The sequence below is a fragment of the Etheostoma spectabile genome, chromosome 20 (assembly GCF_008692095.1).
Source record: "Etheostoma spectabile isolate EspeVRDwgs_2016 chromosome 20, UIUC_Espe_1.0, whole genome shotgun sequence".
Classification (NCBI taxonomy): domain Eukaryota; kingdom Metazoa; phylum Chordata; class Actinopteri; order Perciformes; family Percidae; genus Etheostoma; species Etheostoma spectabile.
The window spans coordinates 1,394,077-1,411,697 of NC_045752.1; the positions used below are offsets into that span (position 1 = coordinate 1,394,077).

The following is a 17,621-nucleotide window of genomic DNA, read 5'->3' on the forward strand; positions in this document are numbered from 1 at the left end:
CAGTTCTTGCAATTGGCTTGTGGCTTTGGATCAACCAGTCACCTGTAAAATAGTTCTGCACTTGATCGCTCCAGCTGATGACCCATACAAATGGCCACTGAGCCCTGCCAGACGGCAATGAGCAGAGTTAAATGTGCGTGCAGGGTTTGTACATTTGTAACCCAAAGTCCTGGAGCTGTTATGGTGTATATTTCATTCAAGGCTTTTTGTCAGGATCCCCATTCTTACTTTGCACTCAACCCCCAACTCACATATTCAGAGAATGTTTTTATTGCAGTTGTAACAGGATGGTGGGGGGGGGGGGTCACGCTTCAATAGCCTGCAGATAGCACAGTGCCACACGGATCTACCCATGTTCAGCATGCATGCTGTGTGTCGGAACATTAACCTGGTGTGTTGTTGTGTTGCATGTGTCGCCAATGACATGTATTCTCTGATGATGCATTCACTGGTTAGTGCAACATTTGTGGTGCAGATTCTCAGAGTTAACAATGGGGGGGGGGGGGTGGAGGAGTAAACATACATGCACATTCCATGCAATGGGGGTGGGGAGGAGATGGAGGAGGTGAGGGGGTTTGTTTTGTTGTCTTTCCACGGCCCCTGGCTCTGTGACCTCTACGGCCGGGGAAGGATCAGTGATTACAATCAACACTAATCCCTGATACACACAATAACAGATATTCTAATCCCCGCTGTGACAAGCCGCTGTAAAACTTGATGCGAGATGTTGGACAAGGTGATTTATGGCTCGGGAGCAGCCAGTGACCTGTGGCGGGACAGACAATAACCCGTCGATTGAGAGCTGCTGATTTCACCAAAAGGTAAACCTCTTACTACGTGTTAATGGACTCAGGATGTGCTTCTCACTTTAGGAAGTAACAATAAACTCTAGTCTTTCACAGGGCATCTAATCGTCCGTAACTTGGGTAACGGTAGCTGATTAATTAAAGGGGTGGGGGGGGGGGTTTCAAGGTGACCTGTGTTTGTGCACACAACATCAGTCACAAGGTAACTGCTTGCTCAGGAGATTTTCACTGACACACTTTAACCTTGACTGCCAGACAACCCATAATATTAATATATGGAAGTTATTTATACACCAGCTATCTCATAGTTCAGTTGTATTACTCTGTTCATGTTCACTACATATTTTGTTCTCAATTTATTTAACAGTACACTAATAAGACTTAAGGCATACTTTGCATCAAATAAGACCAAATAATGTGGTCTTACTAGACGGTTAAAACACAGTTATGTCCTAATTAGACCCCATATACTGTTCCTAACAATGGATCTCACTCTAGATTACGGTACAGTTCTGTTCTAAGGTGTTGCTAATTACCCATTTATAAGAATGTAACTGGGAAATAAAGACGCAATGTCCTGGCAGCTTCTACAGCTATGTTACTGTGGTCCAATAGGGAGATGGCATTAAATGTTCTGATATTTATTGACATAATAAGGCTATGAAGGCTAACCACCTACAAACTCCACAGGACTCCAGAGAGCATCCAGGCTATGAGGGACTGTGTGAAACAGAAACCGTAGGTGACTTGATGTGGTTTGAAATTGGCATTACATTAATAATAATAAGCAACAAATGTCACTAAAAGTATGAAATAGTATGAAAGTATGAATCTGCCTGATATTTGGTTTCTAGTTAGTGTGTTATTTGATATAACAGTGTCTAAGTATAGTATATTTGAGGTTTAATTCAGCAATACATGCGCTTTCTAGTTACAGCATAATTTAGGTGTATGGTGTCTATTTAGAGTACAACTGTGTTCATTTACTGTTGAATTAAGACCACATTGTTTCTAGTTTTGATCTATTTTGATACTAATTACTACCTATTAACACTCTTAGATAGAGTGTGACCCATATTAACAATAACGACATGCTGCAAGGACTCACATTGGCGTGGAAGACATTTATTTTCAGCCCAAGCAGAAGAGGAAATCTGGTTGTTATACTGTAAAGGACAGAGCCTCTGTTGAACCCAGCTTGAATTTAGCTAGAGGAAAGCCACAAATCCATCCATTCCTTCTCTAACCTTGCTCAAAGGCACAAAAAGCAGCTGTTACTGACCAGCATCACGTTACACTGAGTCCTTGATCTCTGGCTCTGGCAAATCCCTGCAAAGTTGAACCGACACTAACAGACAGAAAAAAATCAATAATTGTTTACGATTGTCCATTAGCCATCTATCATCGCAGTTCAATTCTCTCTGTCCCGATCTTTTAGTGGTCTGAAAGGCCACACATGAACAGAGCACATATAACTATTATTCTGAGAACTGCATTCAGTACTGCAATTAATAATTTAGAACATCGGTGATCTTTATGACTGTGATGCTGTGATTGATAAAGTGTCAATCAATGCTTGATTGTTTGAAAGTGAAATCTGAGAATGAAAACGTACCTTGTGGAGTTTTTTGACCATTGGCGGAACTGTGGGGCACTTTTTTCTTTAAAGAGTGGATCTCTGTTTTATTTTATTGTGCACAAACACAAGAAATACACAAGCAGAGAGACGATGCTGTACACATTTCTGCTGTCGTTTGTAATTGGTGGTAGTAACACGTCAACATGCTTTGCAATGTGCCTGAAAAGACTGTGAAGAAGAAGACTGCTAGCTTGAAAAGATCAGTGTAAACACTGTATGCTGCATTTTTAGTGTTTTATGAGGATGGGAATTCATACATTTGTTAGACCTCAAGTACACACACAATTGTATCTGGGAAATGTGGTGCAAGAACATCACTGCGACTAGTACTTGTAAGTAAAGATGTCTCCAGAATTTGCACGTAAATTGCACGCATTGACTCACAGCTCCTAGCACGACCCCGTGTTGCTACATTAGCCACATGGATGCCATTTCAAAACAAAACAACACGCTTCTGCGCTCAGAACACAAACATAAAACACAATGTATACTGTAACCGACTTATAGTCCTTCAGGGCACATCACACATGTTGAGATAAAACATCCAGATGATTCTCAGTGATGACAGTCTGCAGAATAGCATGTGACGCTATGAGTACGAGGCATGAAAGAGTACTTAAAAAGTACTTAAAAATTACACTAGTCTGGGTTTCAGTGGGTTGGATGCTGACAAAATAATGGTTGTTTTGTCCTGATGTGTTAAGATTTGAGATGATCCCCTATGAGCTCAGACTATGGACAGAAAACAGTGTCATGTTTCAGCATTTTAGAAAGACCAACGAAAGAACCCACTGAGAAAATACTCACTGGGTTGCAGATGCTAATGTGACAGAGGTTAATCCGTTCTGCCCAAGACTAGTTCTGATATGCACTTTCATTTTAGTTTTTTCAGCCAACAAATATTTATGAAAATGTGTGCCACAAATGGCAAAATCAAAAAGCTTAACTTATTCGACTGTTTCATTTATAACTACAGTAGAAGGGCACTGAGAGATGGCAGACTGCAGTGTGAAATTTCCCACGTAGAACTCATTTTTCTGATTATTCCGACACCATGTGAATACAGCACAAACGCACTATCTCGCAATGTTAACAAAAGTGAAAAATAATTTGTGTTTCCGCCCTGGAATGTGGATCTGCTCCTAAATGAAATGGGTTCTTCATTGGCCCATGCTACACCCTTCCACCAAGTTTCATGAGAATCGAGCCAGTGGTTTGTCCGTAATCATACTGCCAAACGGCCAAACCAGCCAACAAACAGAAAATCTGTACTGATATAACTGTGTAACTACTGTACAGATAACTCTGATAAGGTAAGTCAAAACACTTAGACCTGTCTAGCTAAAGATAACTCAAGAATACGTTTTTTGGAATGTTTGACCATTGAGTTTCTTGCCCCAACGGACTTTATTTGAGTGTTGTTTTTACAAATCTAACGGTGGCAAGTGAAATATTATTATTATGACCAACAGAAATAGTGGAATAAGCAACAAACATAAGACCCAAATTGTAATAAACTAAAACTATCCTTTCATTTTGACCTGCCAAATACTGAATGTAAATACGGAATACTGAAGGAAAAAAACTCTACCGGCATATAAATAAAATACTGTAAATTTTGCATGTAAGAGTATTAAAGGGATGTTTTTTCAGACAACGTCCCAAGCCCGTGATGCCAACGTAATGCTACATGTGCTACAATGCTATATGTGTATATATATATATATATATATATATATATATATATATATATATGTATATATATTACGGTATAGGCTTACATAAGCACAGTGAATGAAGCCAGTGTAGTGTTACCATTGTGTATTATCTTCACTGTACCATCTGGTGACTTGCACTCCTCCACCCCCTGTCCATTACGCTCTCACTTTCTTCCTTTGTTTATACATTTTCCTCTCTCTCTCTCCTCGCTCTCTCTCTATCTCTCTCTCTCTGCCTGTGCATTGAGAAACGAGCTGGTGACTGTGCAGATGTGAGTATGACTTGAATGTTTTAGCAGCAAATGCTTGGCCCTTTTGTGTCAGCAAATACAGCAGCAATTGTGTCGGCTAAACAATGAGGAATAATAACACTGTTGATGAATCCCATTTTATCAACAACAAGCACGAACATCTAGTTCACAAAGATCTAGAGCGAAATGGGGGAAATTCTTTGGCCGTTGCTGGCAATATAACAAGCTGTCTAATCTCTGCTCCAGTATTTCTGCTTACTGTGCCATTAACGGTGCCACAATTAATGGATTCTCAGACAGTATCTGAAGAGGGCTGTGGTACAATAATTTAGATCAATGCCCTCATCCATCTGCTAGCCTGCTGGGATCTTCTGCAGTACTGTTCTTCAGCTAACTTTTATAGCGCATCAGGGCTTCAGAATTACAGCTGCACTTTCCTTAGAATATTGCCAGATGACAAAGTTCCTTCTCAAAACTTTTAAGTGATCTGTTTTAATATTGCTCTCCAACAGAATTGTACTCTGGAGTACCCCTTGTAGTCTTCCTTTCACCATAACACTTTGTAATTTATCTTCCAAGTAGATACCCCTCCCCTATTTCCATGATATTTCCCTGAGGGGTGAGAATATTAAATCAAGGATATAATGCAACCTACCAGCCATCTGCCTCATTGCCTCAGAATGGATCTACATTCAAACTCATTGAAAAAGTATTTCAAATAAAAATTACATTAAATAAACATGACCGGCAATCCTACAGATACTGTAGTACTGTTTGATCTGGCACTCAAAACTTCCACCACCCTTGATCCAACATTACTCTCTAATAATGGTATTTATTCCTACATAACAGAGCACCAATGACCAATTAGACAACATGTGCTGCACTTTGACTGAATGCACGGCTTCCTAGATTTCATGTCCGAGCTCCAAGGAGTTTCAAAAACACATGCTTGTTGTCAGATTTAAACAGCAGCAATTTACAAGCATATGATAAAATTAAATTACATTAAAGGGCCGAAAAGTTCAGTTAAAATATGCACAATTGTTGTAGTGTGCAGATCACATAAAGTTTCTTATTAATCTAAGGAATGCATTACTTCACCACAACACCTTCTAAATGCAATAACTCTGACTGCACTACAATTAAGTTTGAACTAAAGAGATGGCAGCGTAAAGGATTCCACAGTAACACTCCTGCGGCTGAATAAGAGCAGCAGTAACGTTCCAAAATCATGTGGCAAACCTCAAACCAGAACGCTGGAGGGTGTCATAGCCTTTGGATTGGCAATGAAACGTTCATAAACGTGGGTGCAATGATCGGGTGTCCACATACTTTTGGCCATATAGTTTTAGTTTTCCAGGTCCAGCTGACTAAAACCATATGCACTGCATGGTTGAACCGTTATGTGCTTGATCACCTAAGTTTCTTTGAATAATACGTACAACATTCTTGCTGTATTATTTTCGCCCTGGTTGTTTCAGTTTCTGTTGATGGTTAAAAATGGTGTCTGTGTTTTAGGTTAAGTGTTATAGTGCAGCAAAACAGAAATAAAAGGTTTTGTTTTTACATTCCTTTGGGAGTTGGAGTAGCCTCATGTGTCACACTAAGTCAATGAAAAGGGCTGATGGCAAGGACTCTCCATGATGACTGAAGTCTGGGGAGGGGAGGGGGCAGCTCATCTCCCCCTGGGGAGACAGAAACACAGAGGGAGTTATTTCAATTAGTCTTTAGTAGATTCTGCCTCAACCAAAAGCCCAACCTGCTCCCCGCTGCACCTCCACCACCTGCCAGAGACAGCTAATCAAATCAAGACAAAGACTGGAAGCACTCTGTTGTTTTAGAGGACATAGGCCGTGGAACATGTCAGACATGTCATATTTGGAGTGGCAGTGGTTTTGGATTGTGTTTTTTTTGTTTGTGTTTAAGAAGACAAAGGGTCTTTATAGAGCAGTCCACAAGTAACTGATGGCTAGAGTGAGGGAGAGCAGAAAAAACTGCTTGGGGAATCCTAATTATGAATTTAAGTGTTTTGAATGTTGCATAATTGAAGAGGTACTGCCAGAGATAACAGGTGTCACAGATTATTCTGTATGCCACTCCTAACCAAAACCAAATTGACTCTTTTCACAGGTTCAGACATTACAGTAACCTGATCAGTTTTATGTCTAAACCAAGGACTGCAAATTTGGGGTCTGCAGTTTTTTTTTTTTTTTTGAAGATAATGGTCTCTGGTTATGGCTTTGTTGTTCACAGGTCCCTTTCTGATGTCACTTCAAAGCCGTGTGGAATCTGGGCTAGAGGGGGTTTAGCCTGGCTTGACCAGGCACACTTCCGAGCCGCTTTTTATGTTTGGCACTTCATTTCTCTCTCTGACAAGCCGGTTTTGAACAGAGTCTGGGCCTCCGTGTACTAATTACAGGTCACCATGTCAACTAAGAGGGTCGCTCCCCACTTTAAAACCAGTGGCTGACATTATGAAGGGGGAGGACAGGGCTTTAGGAGAAACATAAGGGTCCAGTAGTCTATACAAGGAATTTATCTTAATAAACATGGAGATGGAGTATGTGTAGATTTATTATCATGGCACAGCTGGTGTCCAATCAGAGCCTTACATTTTTCCTCCTTATGTAAGGTTGGCGGAGCTTTAGCATCCTCTTGGCTTCCCACATTCCTAGTTCCCCTGGTTTAGGCTTTAATTAGAAGTTAGAAAGCACCACAACATAAAAGTCTGCAAAATAAATCTTCTCTAATGTTTGTTTATTCTAGGCCATCCATGATTCAATAGCCTTGATGTTGTAATATGCTACAAAACTGTGAACATTTGCACATTCCAGTCTCTTTTCTCAAATACTGCACAACTCTTACCATTTTGGAATTTACATATCTTTGATGGGTTTTTGTACATTTTTCAGTTTCCTATTCATGATTTTTTGACTTGTGTAGTAGACTACTTGCTTGATATGCACCAATATACAAAAGCAAAGTCCTTGTATGCAAAAGCTTACTTGGCAGCAAACCTAATTCTGAAATAAGCTAATGAATGATAGTAAAGATAGAGTGCATATTAATTGACACTGATTATTCTCAGGCTATTTCATTTTAATGACTTTTGAATTAAAGTTAATTTGACCCTGTGGCAATATTTATATACGCTATAGGCAGTTAAAATTTGATTTCTCATTTAGTTTAAAAGTCATCTTATGAAAGGTATGCATTATGATTTTGTATGTCGTATGATATCATATAATTGAATATTTTATAATGGGGTATCCCTTCCTTATTCTTGTGAAAATATTTATTACAGCCTACTACATTTTTCATTATGGTCCTGGTCAGAAGGGCACATAAAAAAAAAAAACTGCAGTGTTGGTGATCCGGACGTAAAAATAAACCGCCCTAAATCACAAAACTTTTTTTGAGCGCGCTTTTAATACATAGGCCCACGGGCGACGCCGTTACTATTCTCCACGCCAACTTCCAAAATTAATGCGGCAGAGTTCCAGTCCAGAACACACAGTCGGCAGGGAGGAATGGAATGAGAGGCAGTCGTGGGCGATACCAAAGGTGAATTACATTAGGGGGGTGAAAGGCAATTCTCGAGATTAGAGGGCATAAACATACACACACTAATAAGGGTTAGAATATTACTGAGGGAATTTTATATAAAATAAAACATTACTGATATTCCGGGGACAATTTGTCTGTGTATCGTTGATCCAAAATTGAATTTTATCTACCCCCCCCCCCTTTCCCGCTTCCACCAACTCCACATGTATTCCTATCTGCTCGTTAGAGCTCGAGCGGGGACAGAATGTGGCTCGAGACGAAGACGGTGAGGACTACGGCTCCCCTCCGAAACTTATTGAAGTCTTTACAAACTGTGGGTTTCTTTTCCTTCTGTTTTTTTTTGTAAGAACGCGGAACTAACCCGTTCGGATTAACACTTTAAAGGAATATCTTGTTTTCTCATTAAAAAGGTGAGTCTTGCTTTACTGTCGAGATGCTTTTATCCCGTTTTTAAATCCTTCACACTGGGAATCTTAACGGGTGCGAGTTTTGCTAGCAGCAATTGCGACGTCATTTCGGCAATTCCAAAAGAATGAAGTCGCTTTATGTAATTTTGTTTAAGTATCACTTTGTTGCAGTATTTTCTAAGTCTTTAAAGCCGTCACCAAGCAAAGTTGGGACAGATATGCTAAGTTGCTTCACCAACGGTGATGCTGCCAGGATATCTTACAGGGAACGTTGCCATGAAATATGAGAGACGTTAACGTTAAGTTATTACTGTTAGTCGAGGCATACTGTCTTTACTTGACACGTTCAACGGGTAATATAGGATAGTTGCTTAATGAAGATTTTTGTTTGCCCACTTTTTTAATATTAATATTATATTATTACTACTATTACATTGCACATATACTACGCTGTTTGCATAACTCATATTCTAATCTAGCTAGCTAGACTCGTTGCAATAAATCATATCATAACCTACCATTTCACTTTAGCGTTACCTTGAACTGCCACTCTAACTTGTCACTCACTTGACTTCAATTGCTCTTGTATAGTTCATAGTTTTTACTCTTTTAGTTGTTGTAAATAGGCCTTCCTGTTATAATTATTAGACTATATTTCATTTTGTACTTATCTATCTACTCATTACTGTCTTATGCTGCTGCAACACCTGAATTTTCCCTCTGGGGACCAACAAAACTAGATTGTCTTATTTTATCTTGTTTTATCGTGTACCGTTAACGTTACTTTTTCACATAACGTTACCCTTCTTGTACTGACTTCGCCCGAAAACCAACCAGGTGCCCTTATGTAAAAGCGAAGATGTCGTGTAAAGAAAGCATCATGTTAATAGTAAAGTAACGAATTCTTTGGGAAACGTAGTACAAATTCCTCCATTGTTATTGTTGTGGCATTACCATGCCACCAATGCCCCACAAATCCACACTTCACCTTTAACAGTAATGGCACGACATGATATGTAACCCATGCTAACCAATCCTGTCTGGAGTTGTAAATTCCCTCTTTTCTTTTTTCCAGAACAAACTGCAAAGTTGTTTTCTTAGTACTTAGGAATGTCAACAATTCCCCCTCTGTTTAATATTAGACCAGAGTAATCCGGAAAAAAGAAATGGAAATCCCCACGTTTTCCTACAAACCTTTAACTTAAAACCTTTCTATAGGTTGAGTGACCCATGCTCTGCATTATCATAGTAATTTCACTCTGTTTCCAGAAATGCTAGAGGTCAGCTGTTCAGGACTCCCTGGAGCTATTAGGGACTTAATAAAGGCCCTATAGCAAAGAGGATGCTTTACTATCTTTACTTGTGTCCTGTGGGTGCTTGTTTTAACTATCTTGTAACTCATACGCCCTTAGCCATGTCATTAAGAGGTTGTTAGTGTGATATAAAACACGGTGCACACTGCATATGTTGCACAATAATGTTTGTTGAAATTTACAAATGAAATCAAAAATAATGGCCAGCACAGTCAGTCATGGTAGACCCCTGTAAGGATTGCTAACACTTGAAACTCATCCAGTACACATGGTAGCCTAATCATCAACCTTGTGTGGCCCATTCCCCAGCATACATTATGTGTGAAAGACCGGCCAAGTCTCTGCTCCAGCTGTGGGGGGAAACTGAAGAAAAACAACTCATGTTTTTGTGATTGCGATGCTGTCCTGGCTCGGTGTTGAAACAAAGTGAATGGGAGAGAGACGGTGCAGGTGTTGGCTGGACAGGAAGCTGCCTGAGTAGGAAACAGAAAGGAAACGTGTTAACAAAGATGGTTGGTGTGTGTGTCAGTGACTCATTCAGAGGAATCGGTTGGAATGTGTGATGGGATGGGATGGGAGAACCCATAATTGCACAAGGCAATCCCCCCACTTATAACTTAATATGAGGAACGGATATGTTATGCTATCTTATTCTGGAGCTTTTAACCTTCACTTTAGTGTAGTTTTACTAATAAAACAACGTATGACATTACTTGTTACAAACACGCTTCAGTAAGTGCTGGATTGTAGATTTTCTGAATTTATCCTCAGTATTACACTCAGCATCAAAAGCTCAACTAAATCCTTAGCCCCAGGGCTTGCATACTCTGATGCTAAAACTACACAGTGAATACAAAAAACTGTAAGACACAGTACCTGAGCTGAAGATGAAAGCATCTGTGGTGCAATACGTAGGTTATTGGAGATAACCTGTTACACACTTTTACATAATCGTCTCCTCACTATGTAAATTCTTCCAGGGAACCGTGATTCACGCTAGGAGGGAATTTTCATTCAGTTATCAGAAGCTTGTTTATAAAACACTATCTTCTGAGTTCATCACTCAATCTGCCTTTGGCCTTGTTGCTAGAGGATAAGGTGTAAGAGGAACCATTTTTTGAGTATCAGAACAATGTAACCCAGGAACGGGGGTGAACAAAATTACTGTTATTGCCATAAAGAAGAAGAAGAAACTCTATCTCTTACCGTCCGATTGCATGTGTTATCTCCACTGTTTCTCCGTTATGTGGATGTGTATGCAGTCAAATGTCCTTGTTGGTGTAAGTTATACATGTGCCCTGGGCTCTCCATAAATATCACTCTACATTATCTAGTCCATGGAGCTACTTTTGGATGCAACCTTGATTTAGGAAAGTCAGCTTTTAAAGAATTGGCAAAAACAGACCAGAGACGTGGCCATGTGTTTTTGAGATTTTCCTTGCATTTTTTTTAAACGTGTGGAATTGTATCCATTTGAATCCTGAAATGTCTCTACAGAAAACCACCAACATCAGTGTTGCATGCGTTTTCTGCAACTACAGGGTTGTTTACATGTTGCATGACTTCTCACATCCAGGTCTCAAAGGGGACAGAAGAAAGAAAATGGGTCAGTTCTTCTTCCTGCATTTGTCTTCCTCTCTCCCCTTTCCTAGGATTGTGTTTTATTTTCCTTTGTTCACTTGGCCTTCTTAGCGAAGCTTGAGTCCTTTCAAGGAAGTGGACCAGAGAGATTTAACCTGCCAGCTAGGAGGATATTATCTGCTTATCTCGCACGCTTCTTACTTCAGCTCCGTGTTTCCTGTAGGATATTTTGTTGATTTTGGTAGGATTGGGTGTAGGTATCATGTTACTGAGACCCAGGTTCAGTCCTGGGTCAGTAGCAACAGATACTAGAGTTTAGGAATAGCTCCTTGCAGCATATTTATACCTCAGTATCACAGTTGTAATTCCAAAATTCTTGTTTAGGTTTTGGCGTTGGGTGAACAATCGCAAAATTATGGACTTACATAATCTTTACTTTGTCTTTCCATTGAGATCATTTTTTTAGGCTGTGGCTGGAGAGGAGAGGTTAATTCATGCAGCTGTATGTTGTTGAACACACAGTGCCATGTTTAAAATATTTACAGTTTTTTTCCCTACATCAGGAAATGCTGCAGTTAACGTCCTGCACTGTTAAGACGTTTTCCTGACTGAGCGTGTCTTTTGGCTATCCTCAGGTGTGACACTGCAAACAATAGCAGACAATCCTGTTTCAACAGCTGCACACGTGAAACAGATCAGCAGATCACCTGCAACATCCCTTTTAATCGGTCAAAACTGAAGAAAGAAAACAACAGGGTTTGGTTGGGGTTTGCTATAATTTCAGCTCATTGTTTAACCCTCTCCTTTAAGGCTGCCAGCTCTATTTCGAGCATACGTAATGGTCGGGTTGACATCGCCGTGGTGTGTTGCACTGCGATTGCTAGTTTGTGGGGTTAGTCATGCTCGGTCCAAGCCTGAATGCTGGGTGGGGAGGGAAGGGATCGACTGCTGACTCTGTTCTAACATGTCTGGCTGTGCCAGTGAATTAAGGTGTGTGTGTGTGTGTGTGTGTGTGTGTGTTTGTGTGTGTTTTGTGTGTGTGTGTGTGTGTGTGTGTGTGTGGTGTGTGGTGTGTGTGTTGTGTGTGTGTGGTGTGTTTTTGATTTGCTTTTGAGCTCGCTGTTACTTTTTTAACAAAAATAATTTCTTTTTTGAAGATAATTTTTTAGGCATTTATTTTGACAGGACAGCTGAAGACATGAAAGGGGGACAGAGAGGGGGAAGGACATGCAGCAAAGGGCCACAGGTCGGAGTCAAACCCCAGGCCCGCTGCATTGAGGAGTAAACCTTGACATATGAGCGCCCCGCTCTACCAACTGAGCAATCTGGGTGCCCATTCCTTACATATTAAAGGATGGGGTGAGGAAAAGGTTGATTTACATTAAAGTCAGGGTCTTTTGCGATTCTTTATTGACTCACAGATTTCAAAAAAGGTTTTTGTTAATATTATCTTGACAGAAAAAAAAACACAAGAGTCATTTAGTGGTTCTTCTTCAACAACAAGCCATGCATTTGGAAACTATTTGGATTAAAAACCTAATCATTTTAAATTTGTGTTAAGTTTTTTTTAGAATGCTTCATATACCCTCACGATAACATTTAGCCAGTAGTCAGTAGGGTCAGTATTGCCAATCAGGCTGGTGACTGTAACTAGTCTCAAAATAACAGCTGCTAAATTTTCTTTTTGTAAAAAAAAAAAAAAAAAACACATACTTCCATTATTCTCCAGTTTATTCTGTTTTTGAGACAGTGATCTCATCAAAACCAGTTATCTTGTAATGTTTCCTATTGCACTTCATCATACTATAGACATGAGTTATTGGTTTTGCACTGGAGTAAAAGCCAGGCCAAAAGCCTGAAAATAGGGCACCCTTTTTCACTTATTGAGCGGGAAATGATTTTATTTTTATCCAGAATTGATTAGGAATTGAATCTTGTCACCAAGAATCCAAATCAGATTGTGAGATTTCCAGGATTCCAACCTCTAATCTTTACCTTTATCTGTCTATGAAGCCTTTGCCACCAATGAGCTGTGGTCTGTCCTTCCAAATCACATCTCTTTGCACTGAACGCTGGTGCCACGAGTCTCAAACGGCCCAACTAGGACAGTTGGCTGAGAAGCTGCTGGTGTGTGTTGGCATTTTGAAACTTGTTACTGAAGGCTCCGTTGAGTAAGACTTTTGCTGTCATTTTTTATAGTTATAGCCCCATTAAGAAGGAGAATGACTCATTAAGCAGGAAGGCGTTCCAGCGTCTTAATCCGGAGTAATTTCTGGACAAAGGATGGTTGAAAATCAAAAGCTAAATGATGTGATGTCTTTAAAATCCCTTTCCAGTGAGGTCACCTCTCCTGGGAATTCAGATAATGTATGGTAACTATTCCTGCCGTATTTACTTTGTTAGTTGTGTTTTAGCCTGAGGCCACCCACCGTCCAATTCCTCCAGTTTTCTTTGTGTATTATATAACAGCTTTAAAGTGCCATGCTGTGTACAGGCCTGCCCTTTAGCAGTTAATGAGCATGGCATTTGATGAAGGAAGAGATGCAGGCATTTACTTATTAGATATTGGATCTGTATAAGCAAACATATAGATTAAACTCAGCATGAAATAAATATTACACTTACTGGGTCTGTGTTGTGGGCAATTACCATTCAGATCCTAGACTTCATCAACTTGAGATAAGTAGGTACAATTTGCTTTAGGTTATCAGAATTTTAGTTTGTGAGCCAGAAATGTATTGTTTATCCTCCCTGCTAGCTCAGTGGAAATAGACAATCTTATGGGAATCAAGGTCTTAAATAGTGCAAAGTGTTTTCCCTCTGCCTCTCAGATTAAAGGCTAAAAACACACACACAGAGCATCCAGGTATTTATGCAGGAGCAGCTAAACATGCCTCCAGCTTCTATTTATATCAGCAAGTGTCACAGTTATTTGTTTATGCCGTCTGTAGTCTGTTGACAGCAGGGATAGTCAAATACAAGACAACATTATTAGAGTCAGAACAGCTTTATTTTCCAAGTATAATACACATATGAGCATGCTTCCTGTACATAATGGCAGCCACTTCCCGACATCATGACAAGCCAGCCAGAATCCAAAATAGATGTTTAGACGGTCCAGAATATGTTGGTTTTGGTGGTCAAGCATGTCGCCTCACTAGCGTGCCTTTTCCTGTTTGTTTTTGAACACTTAGCTCCTCCTTTTATTGTATCAGTAGGTTAAGCAGAGAAGAGGAGGGACGTCTCCCTGTGAAGGCTAATGCCATCTTGTGACCGATGTGATTTAGAGGCACTTGTCAGCTCAGCAACATTTCTCATCAGCTAAATAAACAGATCTCTTGGCAGCAAATTGAGGGAGAGAAAAAAAAAATTCCTATCAGATCCAGTCATTGGCACTATTTATAAAAGTTGTGCCCTTTGAAAGTAAGCCCTTTAAATATTTCAGCAGGGCAGTTTGTGTCAGCATCTGCAGCCCATGAACCAGACTTCCTCCCATATGGTTGGTGGCATACAATTAGGATTTGCTTTGTCTTTTGCAGCACACACCCAGCCCATTGTAAAGTATTTTTGGCTCCTGCATGAACATTCATTCTGTAAGTACAGAACCATAACTTGGTTTTATTTTGTGGTATTCTTTACATCTGAAGATGGGAGTTTTAAATGCTGGTGTTGTTGTTTAGTTGGCATTAGGTATCTCTGCAGAGATAAACAGTTTTTGCAATTCCCTATACTGTATTTAAAAATATTAAAATATTAATAAGAAGAATTGTTTGGTTAGTTTTTTAGTTCACTCAATGATTTTTTTCTTTCTTCTTCAATTAATCTATTGATTAATCAATTCACAGATTTGTCTGAAAATGTCAAAAAGCCCAGTTTCCCAGAGCTAAAGTGACAAATACAAAACCCAAAGTTAATCAGGTTTCTGTCACATGGGATCAAAAAGCAGCAAGTACTCACGTTTGAGAAGCTGGAATAGGCAAATGTTTTTACTTTACCATTTTTACTTTATAAACAGATGAATTAAAGATTAATTTTCTGTTGATCAACTAATTGTTGTTAATCAGCTCTAAACACAACCCAACAAGTGATCCAAAGTGCTTGATATTGAAGAGAGAAATAGAACAATTGTAATGGGGGGCAATTAAATGTTATAATTATTATGCTCATGCTTAGGTTAGAGTTAAAAGCCAATAAGTAAAAGTAACTACTTTGCAACTATTATTTTCTTTATCAATTAATCTGCTGAATATTTTCTTAATGAGCCATTTGGTCTATAAAAGTGCTCATTACAATTTCTGTACACTATGACGCCTTCAGATGTCTTGTTCTTTTTGACAATCCGGTGCCCAAAGATTTTCAAAAGACAAGAAGCTTGGACTAGTAATGTTTGGCATTTTTGCTTGCAAAATGGCTTAAACAACTAGTCAGTTATCAAAATAGTTGCAGATTATTTTCTCTGTTAATCGACCAATCGCTTAGACTCTTATCTAGCAGGTGAAGCCAAACAAAACAAACACTGTTCAGGGGATAACAGTGCACGTGTGCTGCTCCAGGTTTTAGGATGCTGTCAGGGGATGCACTTTGTGGGCACATGGAGACGGTGGCGAGGCTGCTTGTTGTGTGCATCAGGAATCAAAGGCCGCCATTGTTGGAATGAGAAGCAGATGTTAGTGAGGAATTCTCCTGACTGCAGCATTTTTTTCTTTTTTCATGCCTAAGCTTTGAGCGCCGCCCCTCTCCATCTCCCTCCCTCCTGCTCTCTCTCTCTCTCTCTCTCTCTCTCTCTCTCTCTCTCTCTCTCTCTCTCTCTCTCTCTCTCTGCTGTACATATCCACCCTGTACTCTATTCTTTTCTCTCCTAGCTTTGACATGCTGTACTTGAGGCTATTCTTAAATCAGCGTGATGACAGCCTCCCTTAGTTCCTTCATCTCCAAGCAGAGGACATTTTTCATTTGGCTCCACCATCCAATAGTTGATGTCAATGGAGGAGGTAAAGAATGAGAAAGAGAGAAGTGTAGTTGTGACAAGGGGCCCTTTCTCTGTATCCCAGTGTGGGATTTGGTGACGCTGAGGTTTGCCACGTTGACAGAACAACTGTTTGAGGACTGAAAAGGCAGGAGGAAGCTCAGTTGGCTGCGCTTTGTGCGTGTGTTGCTTTAGATGGACTTTTGTGTTGCATTACACTTTGCACATCAGCAAAAGGGGGGATGGAAAGCAGCAGTAATTTCCAGCATTATCCAGCACTCTCTTCCCTGACACAGTGTGTAAGAGAATCCACCCTTTAATTTCCTAGTGGACATTCCCTCTGTGGTGATGTCTCATGTTTAGACCAGACATGACACAATAGACCTTTAAACCCATTAGTAATGACTATACTCAGTTATGTCTGACTTACCCCTGTCTCTACAAGAGACCAACATGGGCATCAGCGTTCACTGTTAGCATTTGACAATATAATAAACGTTAATAAGACGTGTTTGTGGAAGTCAGGAATCATATTTCTGACTGAAAATACAATATGATAATGACTTCAAGGGCCATTGACTTTTCAACAGGAAGAATAAGCTGGATGTATGAACATGTCCACCTTCCGTATGCACAGATTTTCAAATCCTTGCAAAAAAAAAACACCCAGGACAACTGTTTCTTAAATGCTAAGAAAACAACTATATCTCTTCTTCTTCGTTGTCTTTTCAAACAACAAAATTTTGTAGCACAGCCATCATCTGGTAAAGTAAGACACAGGTGTGTTAGTTTGCTGAGTCGCAGCTGGTTAAACTTCTGTTATTTCTGCTCTCCATCATCACCCACACAGGCATTAATACAGAAGGAAACAATAAGCAAGTTCAAAGGAATTGTTTAAAAGAAATACACCTATTTGCTTTCTTGTCAAGAGTTAGATGAGAAGATTGATACCAGTGTTTTGTCTGTACGGTAAATATGAAGCCAAATCTAGCAGCTTTGTACAAACACTGGAAACTTGAGAAAGCAGACAGCCTGGCTCTGTCCAAAGTGTAAAAAATGATGGAAGCATGTTACGGCCTATCACATACAGTACAGACGTCTAGTGTTGCAGTGGGGCTCTCGGCAGGTGAAATCTAACGCTGATCTAAACTATGCTGTAACTAAAAACTTACACCTTGAGTATCTATGGTAGGATTGCAGTTAACCCCTCACATCAAGTCCAAATTCAGCTTTAGTTGGATGTGGTCTAATTTTTCTCATATTCTTTCTTTTTATGTGTCTGACACCATCAAAAGAATTCTAAACTAGATGTATTCTGCAAATAACATATCCCTCCTCGCTTACTGGCATCACTCTCGATCTTTGGGAGG

The 17,621-nt window shown here is 39.8% G+C and overlaps 1 protein-coding gene across 1 annotated transcript in view; it reads left to right on the forward strand.

Annotated features, from left to right (window-relative positions):
- The first annotated feature begins 8,213 nt into the window (after positions 1–8,213).
- Positions 8,214–17,621, forward strand: part of frmd6 (FERM domain containing 6) — a 31,814-nt gene continuing 22,406 nt past the window's right edge. The window contains exon 1 of the mRNA XM_032500847.1: positions 8,214–8,394. The gene's annotated coding sequence lies outside the window, so the exon portion shown is untranslated. The remainder of the gene's footprint in view (positions 8,395–17,621) is intronic.